The 13,624-nt window shown below is 33.1% G+C and overlaps 1 protein-coding gene across 1 annotated transcript in view; it reads right to left on the minus strand.

Annotated features, from left to right (window-relative positions):
* LOC116429435 (uncharacterized) overlaps positions 1 to 13,624 on the minus strand; it is a 217,128-nt gene that overhangs the window by 50,408 nt on the left and 153,096 nt on the right. The gene's annotated exons all lie outside the window — the stretch shown is intronic.

A 13,624-nucleotide genomic window follows, 5' to 3' on the forward strand; every position in this document is an offset into this window, starting at 1 on the left:
TGGAGAGATAAAACTTCATAAAATTATTTTTTAAATAAGTTAAAAGTATTATTTCAACTATTACTAAAGCCAACAATTTTTCATTCACATGACACAATTCCCATCGAGAACTACTTCTTTCCACAATAACTGATCGACACTTGTTAGCTAAAATTATATCACTAGTTCAAGCACCTACATAAAAGCTCAGGCTCAAATGAAATCAATCGGTTTGTCGATAAAAAAAACCACCTACGTCGGTTCTCATGGCCAATGGAACAAATTGTAGATACTTGTTCCTAATCACGTTGCAGACAGTTTCAATTGCAATTACAAATACGATAGATCGTGACTATTGTACATTCACTACTGAGAAAAAAAACTTACAAAATCATCATTTTTAGTAAATCCATTTATAAAATAATATAGGATTCGAATTGTTATAACCATTAACACTAGAACTACCGTTCTAGTCAAAATGACTGGTTTCGATTTTTTGTTTCGCGATTATTGTTATCTTAAAAGCATTGAATATTTGAAATGATTTTAAAAATAAATAGTTTCACTTGAGTTCCACAACGAATGTCCGAGGAAAGTGAAAATAATCTATTGTTACGGTTTTTATATTAAATATTTTATATTATTAAATGCTCGGTAGTTTTAGTGTTAAGATGATTTTTGGAAAATGGAGTTAAGTTACTTTCAAAATGAATAATACCCCCTAACCACCCTTTTGTTTTGTGGAAATAATACACACATTTTTATTCCTGTTTTTCACGGTGCTGGCGTAGGATGACTATCAATGATTGCGAGTTTACACTTTAAACTTTCCGCAAACATTCCTGTTTATCTGTTTATAATTTCTCCTAGTCAGTTAACAGTTTATAGCAACGATAGACAAACATAAAATAAAAACATTAAATGTAATTATTATCCTCGTTCTTGCTGGTATTGATGTTATATTCTTCGTAGTCGCTGTTTTATTGTTGCCGTTCAACATTTCTCAAACCTAACAAAACTTATTATCGAAATATCTGTACACTCCGCTAATTAGGATCCGGTGTTACTTCAGTTCTGAACATTCGAACTAAAATTGCGTTCGGATATTAACTCAAAGCTCCGTTCCATTTACGAAACTATAACTCGGTTATCGAATTTCCAAAGAATGCCTCTAACATTATTTTCACCAAAGGCGTTAACAGATGCCTTTTAAAATTTTAACTTAAAATTATTTTTTAAGTTTAATCAGTTTTCATTGACTTTTCGACTTTTTCTATAACGATTGTAAAATTAATTTAGTAATATATGCTTTTATTGTATTACACTAAATTGATATTAGATTGTATTAGGTAATTTGATAGATTTTATTAAATTACTTCTTGGTATTAATAGGTATATATGAAAAATAAGTAAGAATAGTGTTAACTGAATATTTGTACATTCTAGACGAGAATGTCATTTTTAACACTAGATTTAAGGACATTTATTGTACAGTTAATTCTATTGTTCCTAGAAAGATTGATGCTCGTTCGCTTAGATTTAGAAAATTAGATGTTTAAAACTATATCATTAGGATACGTATTGGCGTAAGTGCATCAATAAAAATCGACCAAACACTCACCAAATAATGTTTATAAGATTCAATACGAGTCGAATCGGCTCCTTCCATAAGTCTAGTGTGAAAAAGTAATACGACGTTTCTAAACAATCTTTTTAGCGCTACAGGACACATACATAGAAGACTTCAAAGTACCTTATTATTATATTTTTGGTGAAATCATGTACTTAAAAGTTACTGAACACACCGGGATCTCTTGAAGAGTGACGAATAGCGTTTCGAAACGCCTGGGTTAAGGTGATGTCACACAATTAAAAGTTTCGGAAATCCGATTTCATAGTTCGACGATATCCTTGACACCTGCGCTTACGTCAGAGAAGTTGGGTCCGCTGCTGGACGCCGAACGAGCATTTATCAGAATGAATTAAATTCAAGTAGTTCCTTAATCACGATTCTTTTTTAATTAAATACTTGGGTACCATAGTATTATGGAACTTTTCATTACATACTCTCTACCAGGGATTAAGAAGAAATAATCATTAAATCGTTAACTGTGGAATTTAGTTTGAAAAATTTCTCATTCTGCGCGAATTCAAATTAAAAAATGAAATGTATACTCGTGCAGGGCGAATGCACCTAAGTTTTTAATCAGAAACAATTGAAACCATGAATTCCAAAACAACACAAGTCCAGTAACTAATATTCCAAAAAAATTAATGTTTTTTGTATATCTTCGATAATTTAATATTAATCTCGATTATTTTTGCTGTGAATATTGATTACATATATACTTCCCTTTGTACATATATTTTGAAAATTTGAAAATCATTAAAGAAAGTATTATATTACTAACCGTTTAGTAAAAATTTGCAATAAAATGGACAAATTACATATTGTAAATAGAAAGGTTCATTCGCTATCCCACATTTCTGCTGTGGCAATCGTCATTCTTAGTTACGGTTACGTAGATACGATCTCTCAAAACGAAAAAATAATTTATATTCCCCCAAGCTATCAATCCAGCTCCTAAATATCTCGCAAAACTTCCAATTGTCAAAAATTCTGTCTCTCGTATGGCGTTTTCTCGCCGACGGTTTTTTCAGTGCTAAAGTACGCCCACATGTTCAGCCGACAAACAACCCCCCGTAGGCTATGGAGTCGCTTTAATCGTCGTAATTAGTTCACTAAGAAACTCCCAGCGACAGTTAAATCGCTCTCCGAAGCAATTAAGAATTACCACGAGGCAACCTGGCCCGGTTGTATCAACAGAGGCCTGTTTCATGTAATTGCATATCGACTGCCTCGATCCATCCGCCGTTGCACTTCTACAACCTCGTCCGACCGCCTCTGTCCACCAGAAGGAACTTGCTTTAAAGGGAGTTTCGCGAACTGTCGGAATGAGTAATTAAGCGGGACGCGGCTAAGTGCACTTTACCAGCGGAACCAAAGTTCTTCGCAGTATCGAAACCCCCTTTCGTTACGAATGCGACCGGCCACGGTTTCGTTGCCTGAAAAAGTTTCCTTTTATTACGCATATCGATCGCCCGGCCTCCCCCCAACCCGTGTTTTACATGCCCGCCACCGATATATGAAAACATTTCGAACGGTAACTTCAATATTTGCCGGTTATCTCTTATTGTTTTCAGTTTCCGAAAATATTAAACGAACTGTTTCCTCGTCTCTCGCTTCGCAGGCTATTCTCGCACTCTAAACACGAATACGGACGGTTATCGCAAGGAACAAAAGCGCCGACTGTTTATTCCTACTTCTATCTATGCGTGAAGTTTTATGAGATTTTAAGTATATCAGTGGAGTAATGCCCACCGGTGATATTGCATCGAATGATACTTTGAATGGTGAATAATCTATAGAGAAAGGTTTCTTATATAAATCCCTTATCGTTAATAATTTAGTAGAAAGAAACAGAATGTTCTACTTATTCTGTGTCAATGTTTACTCTATTATGTAGTACTGAAAATATTAACAACAACCGATTATATCACTTCTCGTGAAAAAGGAAATAATTTTTGTATTTAAGATCTTTGTCTAGTTCTTTTATTGCATACGAGACCTACTCCACGAAACATGTTTTTCGTCTCCAACTGTATGGACTGTTCTCAACCCGTGAACATAAACATGGGCAGCCATAAAAAAATATGTGTGAAATATTGTTTGAGAGTGCACGTGTGTGCCAAATTTCATTTAAAATTCGAGCCTTCGTGTTAGTTGATGTCCTTTGTTAGGAGAGCAACGAGGATATACTGCACTAACAGCAACAGATTTTAATGAAACTTTGGTTCAAAGCAGTTCTTATAAAAATATTTACTACGCATTTCTTTATCGACCTCCGTACATATTCAAAGGGTGAGACCGACTCTCAAAGTATACTCTGAAAAGCATATTTGCTTGAATATCTTGGAAACTATTAAAAAGAATTTTATCCTATGTATTAAAGAATTGTATAGTTTTTAATGCCGAATATATTTGTACAGTCAAACTCTAGAGAATTCCGTTTGACTAAATAATACATTAAATTTTAATATCTTTTCATTCACTTTTATAGTTAAATTTCAATTCACTTTCCTGAACATTTATTTGTGAAAAATGTGTAGACACATAAACACAAAGTAGGAATAAAATTGTTTATTCTCGTATTATAAAGAAAGTTATTGTAGCTGAATTTTCCTCGTATTACCTGCAAGGACACGACGCCCTAAAGTTCGTGCAATCAAACAGGTTGTAAACTTTCAAGATGTTTGAAGTACATAATTATGTTACGGTACACAATTTGCTTTACTTTGTCGTACAACTTCTTCCCGATTAAGCTCGTTGGATTTATTGTACTATTAATGATTTACAGGAACGGAAAGAAATTTTCTGCCTGTTAGAAGTGCAAGTAAATTTCCTTTGACAGTAAAATAAACATGTAATAATATTCCCTACAAACTTCATTCGTTATTATACATCAAGGTATTGGAAGTAAATCCAGTTTAACCTTTTAACTGTATATTTTCCAAACGTAAATATGAAAAATTAATTAGTTGAATGGAGTCGAGAGCGAAGAACTACAGAGAAATTGAATTAAATTGGAACAACGAGTCAAGTCGTTATCGCCAATTAAAAAGTTAAAGAATATTTATATCCAATGTACTCCAAATCGGTAAAATTAAGTAGCTCTGCGGAGAGCTAATTTTGTCGCGGAGTCTTGGACCTCATATCAGTGCTGGAAAATATAATCTCAACCAATTATTAAATATACTTTTGATAATAGCGAAACGTGTTTGGAAAATAAATACAACACACGTGTTCCTGACAGAAAAATTTCACAGTCATTTTCTGAGTACAATATAGGTATATTTAGATTTATATGTAACCTCTTGATGGCTAGAGTTTTTTTTTCAATTTTACGCAATGGATATTGGAAATCATTATTCGTACTTTAAAATAAGTCAGAAAAATGGTAGATACAAATTTTCCTGGAAGATCTGATTTTTCTTTATATCATATATTTATAACAAGACTTTCGTAATATTCATGTAATATTTATTAATATTTCTTACATAATATATTTACGATACAAGCAGTTAGGAGGTTAAACGATTATCTGTACTGTGAATCTGACAATTATGTTTTACTGATTGCACGTTTATTAGTGTATTTCACTTTACACAAATAAATTTGTTTCAGATTTAATAAAATTACTGAATCCAATAAAGGAGACTATTCGAAAACCGTATCTTTTTTCTTCCACTTCAATTTTGTTAAAACTTTGCACATTCATAGACCCTTATGTGGGTCATCGATTTCTGGCGGAACTTTTTTATAGGTCCTAAGAAACTGGAGAGGGAAGTGATCAAAGCAGTTACGCATTTGGTAAAATGTTACGGAGGTTATAACTTTTGACTGAAGAAAAATATCGATTTGATTCTTGTGATAAAAATTTACAAAAAGTCAAGCCTTCGAACGGTACACGACTCTTTTTTTAAACTAATTTTTGAGCGTTTCTCTAATTTTCGTGCTGAAGAAAAATACAATGAAATTACAATCAAATTATAACAAAACACCCAGTATGAGAAGTTCATTATATGCTCTATAAACGGTATAAATTGCATCTTGAGGAAACTTTTCGTTTTAGAGTTGTAACACAAAATTCAACTCCATGTGGTACATTGATAATATTCGATGACTTGGTCTACATAAATGAAAAAAAGATAAGTATTGTTTCTGACGTATCATTTAAATATATAAATATGTATCAAACATTTTTGTAAGAGCTATTATTTAAAACTTTCATTCTAATATTAGGATATTGTACTTTATTGTACTGTTCTAACAAAATATCACTAAAATTTGGTGTTGTCACCTTTGTAATTTAAAAAAAAATTCACGCGGGTATAACTGTAAATATTTATCGACAAAAAACCTCCAAAAACCATATTCGCTTGTACAAGCAAAACTGGCTAATAACATGGTAAATAACATGAAACAAAATATACGTAACAGAAGAATAATACCAAATATGACGAGATTTCTGAGTAACTGAGAAATATGAAATAAATTGTAATCGAAAATTGCATATACGTACTTTTAATATTAGAACTGCAATTAGTAAACAAATGTAAAAAGTAAAAATGGTCACTAATAACTAGACAGCGGATCTTTATGAAAATTCAAAATTTTATAAATATAATTAGAAAAATAAAACCACTATGGGAAATGATTATTCTTAACAAGCATTATAGAAAGCACTCCACTTTCGATATTTTATAGATCTTTTCGTTTTTTGTGAATTCCGTGCAATTTTGCATTTCCAGATTTCCCATAAATGCATAAAAATCCGCAGTCTATTAATAACTACTCAGTGTACTCAATCAAATTATTTAAAAGTGAAAACATTGTGTTCACCGACACTCTGTCATATATAAAAAAAAGAGGTTTCACCCAAACAATATAACAACTAATTTTCACTAATTACATTATATTTTACTTAATTTCAACTGGTATTTACTTTAATCCTTTCCATCGAACTTTTGGCTGACAAAGTAAAACATGTAAATGTGGGAAAAATGTGTTCCTGTATGTAGAATAGTGGTGGATACATGCGAGGCTCGAAAATGTTGTATCGTGTCGTTCTCGAAAAAAGCCAAGGTAAATATTTTCCAACGGTATAACCCAATAATAAAAAGCAAAATAAAAATAATGAAAAATAAATAAATAACGTTTCTGGTGATTTGAAATTCCGACACAGCCGGTGTTGTGCTTCATTAGACCGAAAGTAATAAAAAAATATCACTTCCACCCACACCACAGAACAATGTATTTCAATACATTAATATACTTAATCCACGAAAATTCTTCAACGCTCGAACGGTTAAAATTAAGTTCTTTCTTTCCTTATCTGATCATGACTGAACCACGATTTCGTAATTAGTTCAATTGTTAGCTAATGTCCATAGATCAGGCTTTCGGTCTCCAAGCAAATGCTACTACTGTTAACTTGTATCGTGTACTTCTGGATACAGACTCGAAAGCGTGTCTTTCTGTGGAGAATTTTATCCTTCAGAGATTGCAAAGCGGATCAAGCGAAAGCGACAAAGGGAGATACACGGGAGATAGAAAAGAAGATACGGTTAACGAGACAGTCTATACGTTCCCTTCTTACGAACAGGATATTTTTTACATTACCGAAGTCTGACGAAGGTTGTCTGTGACCCGAAGCTTTTAAAAACAACAGTAGAACAATTTGGTCTAAGAAAGAAATGTTAATATAAGTACATATGAGTAAAATATGTATACATATAATTTATACATTAAAATTAAAATAGAACTAAAATAAAATAAAATTTATAATAGTTATTAAGAAATAATTATAATAGTTACATTATAAATATTTGTAAATATAATAGTTCGAGGAGTATACGTGTCATCTTAAAATCAAGAAGATACTAACTCTTTCAACGATAAATTATTTATCTTTCCAGATAAACATGTAATTCTTCGTTTTGCTTTAGCTTTTCGCTAGAATATATTACAGGTGCATTTGGCCTGCGTTCGACGAGTATACACTTCATTATATGATTTGATTTCAAGCACTATCAGAATTCTTTGAAATTAAACGCACAGTTAACAAGTCAAGAACAATTAGTATATAAAGTAGTTGTATATGTCATGTAATTATGACATGTAAATTTAGTACATATTTCTCTTCTTATATTATATACAAGTGGGTTAAAATGATTCTGTATCCGTCGTGCGAGGGTTAATAACCCTGTCACGTGTATTTTAGTGCTAATCAAAAACCGTGACCTCTGCCCAAGACCCTTCAAGAGACGTTCTATACATTGGGGAAAGTTTGAGGACACAGTGGCTGTGATCGTTAAGCCATGACCGGTCTAGTCGACAAATTTCAAGTGCACGAAAGTCCCCTGGCGTATGACCCTCCTTCCTTCTAGGATCCTACCTGTATTAATTAGATCGCGGATCTTTATGCAAATTGAAATTTTTTGAGTCCCTATTCCGATGACTGAAATTAAGGTTAATAACTCGGGAATTCTACCTGGCAACGAGTAAGATGAAAAAGTTCTGTGACCTCCGGCGAAGTTTGCATTCTATCGCGTTCGTTATGTTTCCTCGCACTTTGGCTGCATAAAATTTGCAATCTAGCAATTATACATTTACTTGTTTTATTTAAATCGCATCAAGTGCTGTTCAACCGTAATTCCTCAAATTGTTTTCCAGGTAATTTCGCTGGGGAAATGGCGACGTCTCTTTTCAGAAACGGCACTCGGACGGCAATCGCGAACGGTAAGCGAAAGTTTGCCGGTGACAGTGCGGGCAGGCAAAGATTCCGCTGTCGTCGGTTATTCGGATTTTCGCGAAGAAATGAACTTAGCAGCCAGAAATGCTGGCGTTCGCTGCGCACAATGGCACAATCGACTTTTGTGTGATCGAGAAAAGCAGCCGCAATTTACGAGCGACGCTCGAGTGCGGATTAAATGCTCTGAATTGAACATGGAAAACGTCACGCCGACGCTTATGGTTTTACTGTTATCCCTTTATTATTTTTACTGGCAAATTCGTATCATAGAAATTAATTCTAAAATTCTTCTTTCTGCTGCTTTCGTTTCGTTTCTTTCGTTGAACACTTTGATCTCACATGATGGTTTAGATATTACAAATGTACATATACAGGGTGACTCCATTTTTTTAAATGGATCGGTATGTTTTTGCTTCCGTATCATGATAGAGGATCTTAAAACGAATTCAACGACCTATTACATAAGGTCATTGAAGGTCATAGAAAGTAGAGAATGTTTGACATGCAATTTCGAATCACACTCGTGAGAATGTTGTCAAAGGGAAGTTATAAAAATTAAATGTTACTCGATTACTTCAAATTCAAATTAAATACTATTTTTCTATAATTGATTGTTAGGTTTTATAGTATAAGTGGATACAAGCGAATAAGGAATATTTCTTTGTTTTTTGGTAAATTATTAAAAACGAAGATATCCTAATGAACTTAATTATGAAAGAAATCATAGGGCAAGGAGTTAAGGTTTCATTTCACTTCATCTCATTTTATAAATTCAGTCTATTGTCGAAATCATGGTATTTACATACAGTGGACCGCATTAATATTTGGACACCATGGTGCTTAATAAATTTTTGCTGTATATTTTTGCTGCTTGTGGAATTAATAAATTTGTTGTTTTGTAATAAGTAAGAACACTTATTTTAGATGATACGAACACACTTTTTATTATATCATTTATATACTTAATTCTCAATTTAACCTTTTTTGGTTAGTAATTTATACTCTTTCCCTGTTAATAAATGTTAAATGAAATAATTCTTAATTTTGACGACGCAAAAATATTCAGAGGTTTCACGAATTATTACTTTCTTAATTAATAATATACATATTATTAATTGATTACATGTCTTTTCGTTTAATTACATGGCCCAATCGTTTAGACTCTCTACCTTTGTCAGGTTGTGCTCAAGTTAATTCCTAGAAGCAAACAGCTTCCTCCCGTTTTTTCCACTCGGCTAAATTCCACTACTGGCACCCGAAATAGTGGAATTTATGCGAGCATTACTGTACGTACGAGGTGACAGGAATTGCGATTCAGGAATCGTAGTGTGAAAGCAGCCTTGATGTTAACGTTACAATTGGGATCGATACTATATGGCCTAAAGCATCGCCCGTTTAAGAAATTCGATGAAACGATAAAATCTCGATTTACAAGCTGTTCATGGTGTCACAGCCGCAGAAAACCCGGGGCAAATTCCAGAAAGCAGATACGAATGATTTAGATGTTGGACCGAACAATCAGCACGTAGAATTATGAAATACATTTCTTGCGCTATGGGAGTGAGTTCGCAAGTTCCAGAAAAATTCAAAAACAATGGGATCAGGCGAGAAGGCTTGTTCCCGCGATGATATGTGACCGCATACACAAATTCTTTCCACGTAAAAGCGGCTTTGGGGCAACGAAGCTATTATCTGACGGTTAAGCAGCGCGATCGTAAATCACAGCATAAGCGAGATCAAATAATACCGCTAAATAACGTTTCTATTCGATTCGTGCCTGCGATCATTCATTGCCTTGCACATTACACGGTATTGTTCTTAACCAATTCTGGAATGCGTATTTCACTATTAAAATAGTACTGACCTATAATAACTATTCCATCTTCAACCTTTAAGTGTTTTATTTCATTTTGAAAGTGTACATTTGTGTGGTTAATTATTTTTTGACAATGGCGAGTTATATTAAAAAAAAATGATAACAAAATGACAAGATTTACACTTTGTTTGTTATGTATTGTATATATTATATTATATTATGGTAGGTCAAACTTTACTTCGGGACACTAAATTTTTGTTTAAACTCTTTCATTACATATCGATAATAATCGATGAATAAAGATTAAATTATGTTTCATGTATAGAAATTAATCGGTTTACAAGTTATGTATATATATATTGTAGTATCTAGAATATTTATTGTAGGATGAATGGTTGTGCGTGCGTAAGGGCGACCAGGTCGTATTGTGACGGACCGGCGCCGGGGTGTTTGGAAAATAGTGTGACTGCGTGTAGAAAATCTCGAGTGGCTGAAAGAATGCGAGGAAGAGTGTCTGGAACTGAGCGACTGGACCGTGAGGAAAGCGTGTACGTGACTGCGTGAATTTTGACTATGGACGAAAGATGCGAGTGAGAAGGGTGCAAGGGTGAGAAAGACAGAACGAATGGGGGTGTGTGTTAAAAACGAGTGGGAATGCGTGCGAGAAGGACATTTTGGTGAGAGACAGCGGAGAAGAACATTTTTGTGCGTGATAGAGAGTCCTGTGTTGGCCTTAATAAAAATGTGATTTATACAGGTGAAAAAGTATTTTTAAACATGAAAGTCTAATTAAACATGTTATGTAGTCTTCAACAGTAATGAATAGTTATAAATATGTGTTTTTCAAATGATCAAATATTGAATTAAATATTAGTTCTTAAAAGTTATTATTTTGTGTCCTTAAGATTGTATTGACACAACCTTTTACATAATATAAAAAGCTATGCAACACTCTAAGTTAAATCCTCATTTCGTCAAAAATATTGTAAACGGTAAAATTAATATAGTGTGTTATAATTATTATAGACAAATTAAAATATTCTCCTCTTCCAGTTTTTCTGTGTATTTATCGTTAAAGAAGAAAACGTTGGTTAGTAACTTCGTGATCACACTGTATATATCCCATGTGATTCGTATAACTGAATTTTCTATAATGCTGAGCGCATCCCCCATGCTGTGCGGGAATCGGCTGTGTATGCAAAATATATACCAGAAATATATAGAAAATAGGTATGCATGCCTTGGAAACATTAATCGTATTATTATCTTTCTGTTATAAATTACAATATACTCTAACAGTCATTTCTGTGTTATCGGTTGTAAATTATTGCCATTTATCTGTTGGAATTAACTTATATGCTGAAAAGTGTGTATTTTATGGTATACAAATTTATAAGCAACCTCACGATCCTTCAACATGCGTTTTAAATTATGACTGATTATTAATCATTTCGGAAACTATATTGAAATTGATATTACTTTCGTATCGTCAGTTTAGAATTTATCTTTATTCTGATATTCTGCGTTTATATTAGACATTAATTTCTATTATTTATAATAGATTGTTAATACAGTTGCAATATAAAATATGTACGAACTATTTAGCATTAAAAATATGCAAAATAAGAAATATAATTTTACGATTTTCTAATGACAAAACAAATTTCGGTCTAGGTCCCACTGCTTCTGTTGTTTTAAAAAAATAAGCGTAAATTACGTATCTTACATCTAATATTATTTTGCCAGAAAATGCAATTTCGTTCAAGTTTAGCCTCGAAAGAAATTTAAATCTCTTAATAGTAGAACCGTTAAATGGATTAAAGCGACCTATCTTATATTTCTTCTCGTGTTAATAAACCGATGCTTCTTATTTGGAACACACGACTCAGAAGTGAAACAATTCATCGTTTTAAAAAACTCCCTTAAAATCTCGAATTCTATGACCCTTCATTATTTACATTAAACAAAAGAGAAGATATATAGATTCAGAATATAGAAATATCTTCCGTAATTTCTAAGTTTTAAGTTAAGTACTTGTTTTTTAAACTCTTAAACGTGACTATCGTTATAACACACAATTAAGCCTATTCACATTCAAATCGATACAAGCCAGCACAGGTAGTACTGATTATCATTGTATGATAAATTACAAGTGTATAGATTAAAAAGAAGGAAATGATTTACTTTTGTCTGTGTTTGGAATTTAGCTTCCAAGATAATTGAATTGGAATGTCCCCTTAATGAGATTAAATGGTGGCTATGAAACTGAAATGAAGTGTAAACTAAAAGAAGTATTTATTCTGTAGAGATATTTATTTATAAATCTTGACTATCGAAGTAAGAAATAAAAATCCCGGTGCATTAAATTCATCGATGCTCCACTGTTCCACTATTCGTTTCCGCGAGTATGTGGCCGCGTCGGACCAGGGGCTGCAGGGTTCTCGGTAGCAATATCACATAAATATACGGTACTGTACCTTCGACTCTATTTTATTCGTTGCTTTCACAGCAAGACTATCGAACTAACGATTAAAAAAAGTTTTTCGTGGCATGGAAACATTATTTCATCGGTCCCACGGTTTTCACGATTGGTTGGCCAGTATTTCTCCTATAGCCTGTTACAATGAAAATATTCAACTTTAAGGCTTAATTAAATCTTTTTAATACGACAATATATTTTATCATTTGTGATACTTGTCACACAAGATTACCGATGTACATAAAACGTCGTTGGCAATTGTGGAATGAAAACTTCTTCACGTGCGTGGTACGTCTTTCCAGCGCAAGAGGCTAATAGTACTTGTACTAGATCTACACTGTGATTTACGATAAAAGTCGTGAATGTGAACTATTCGTAAAGTATGACCGTCAGCGATATTATGCAATGTGTAGCGAATTGGCCAACGAACAGCGTATAGTATTCACCCTGGAGCGGTACATCAAAGGAACTGTTCGCAAACCCTAACATGTTTGAACGCGTTGGTAACACGTTTTAACACTTTAAGTGTCCATCTTCGAGAAATTTGTCTCGTTTACATACCCGAATAAGCAGCATTTCTTGTTTCTACATTCGTTAAATGCAATAATGAAACTTCGTTCCTTAACCTTCACCTGCCCTTAAAAAAGTCACATAAAAAATTAATCTCGATTGTGGTCCAAAAAGACCCTTTTTTTCTTCCTGGACAACCTTTCCATAGGCATCCCCTGCTCGTTCAAGGAACAGGGGATATATTGGATTCTCACTCACTAAAGCTCCAAGAATGTTCCAACCTTTCTTTCTGAACATTTCTTTCTGAAGTTTTTTTTTCAAAAAGCCCAAAAAATGAGCAAATTTCCAAAGAACTTTTTTCCTAAATATGTCAACCCTTTTTCGATTTCTGTTTAGTACTATATTATATGAATGAATTATGTCACTTCGTTGCATTATTATTATCTTTAATTAATTATTTTCCTA

Source organism: Nomia melanderi, chromosome 3 (genome assembly GCF_051020985.1).
Source record: "Nomia melanderi isolate GNS246 chromosome 3, iyNomMela1, whole genome shotgun sequence".
Classification (NCBI taxonomy): Eukaryota; Metazoa; Arthropoda; class Insecta; order Hymenoptera; family Halictidae; genus Nomia; species Nomia melanderi.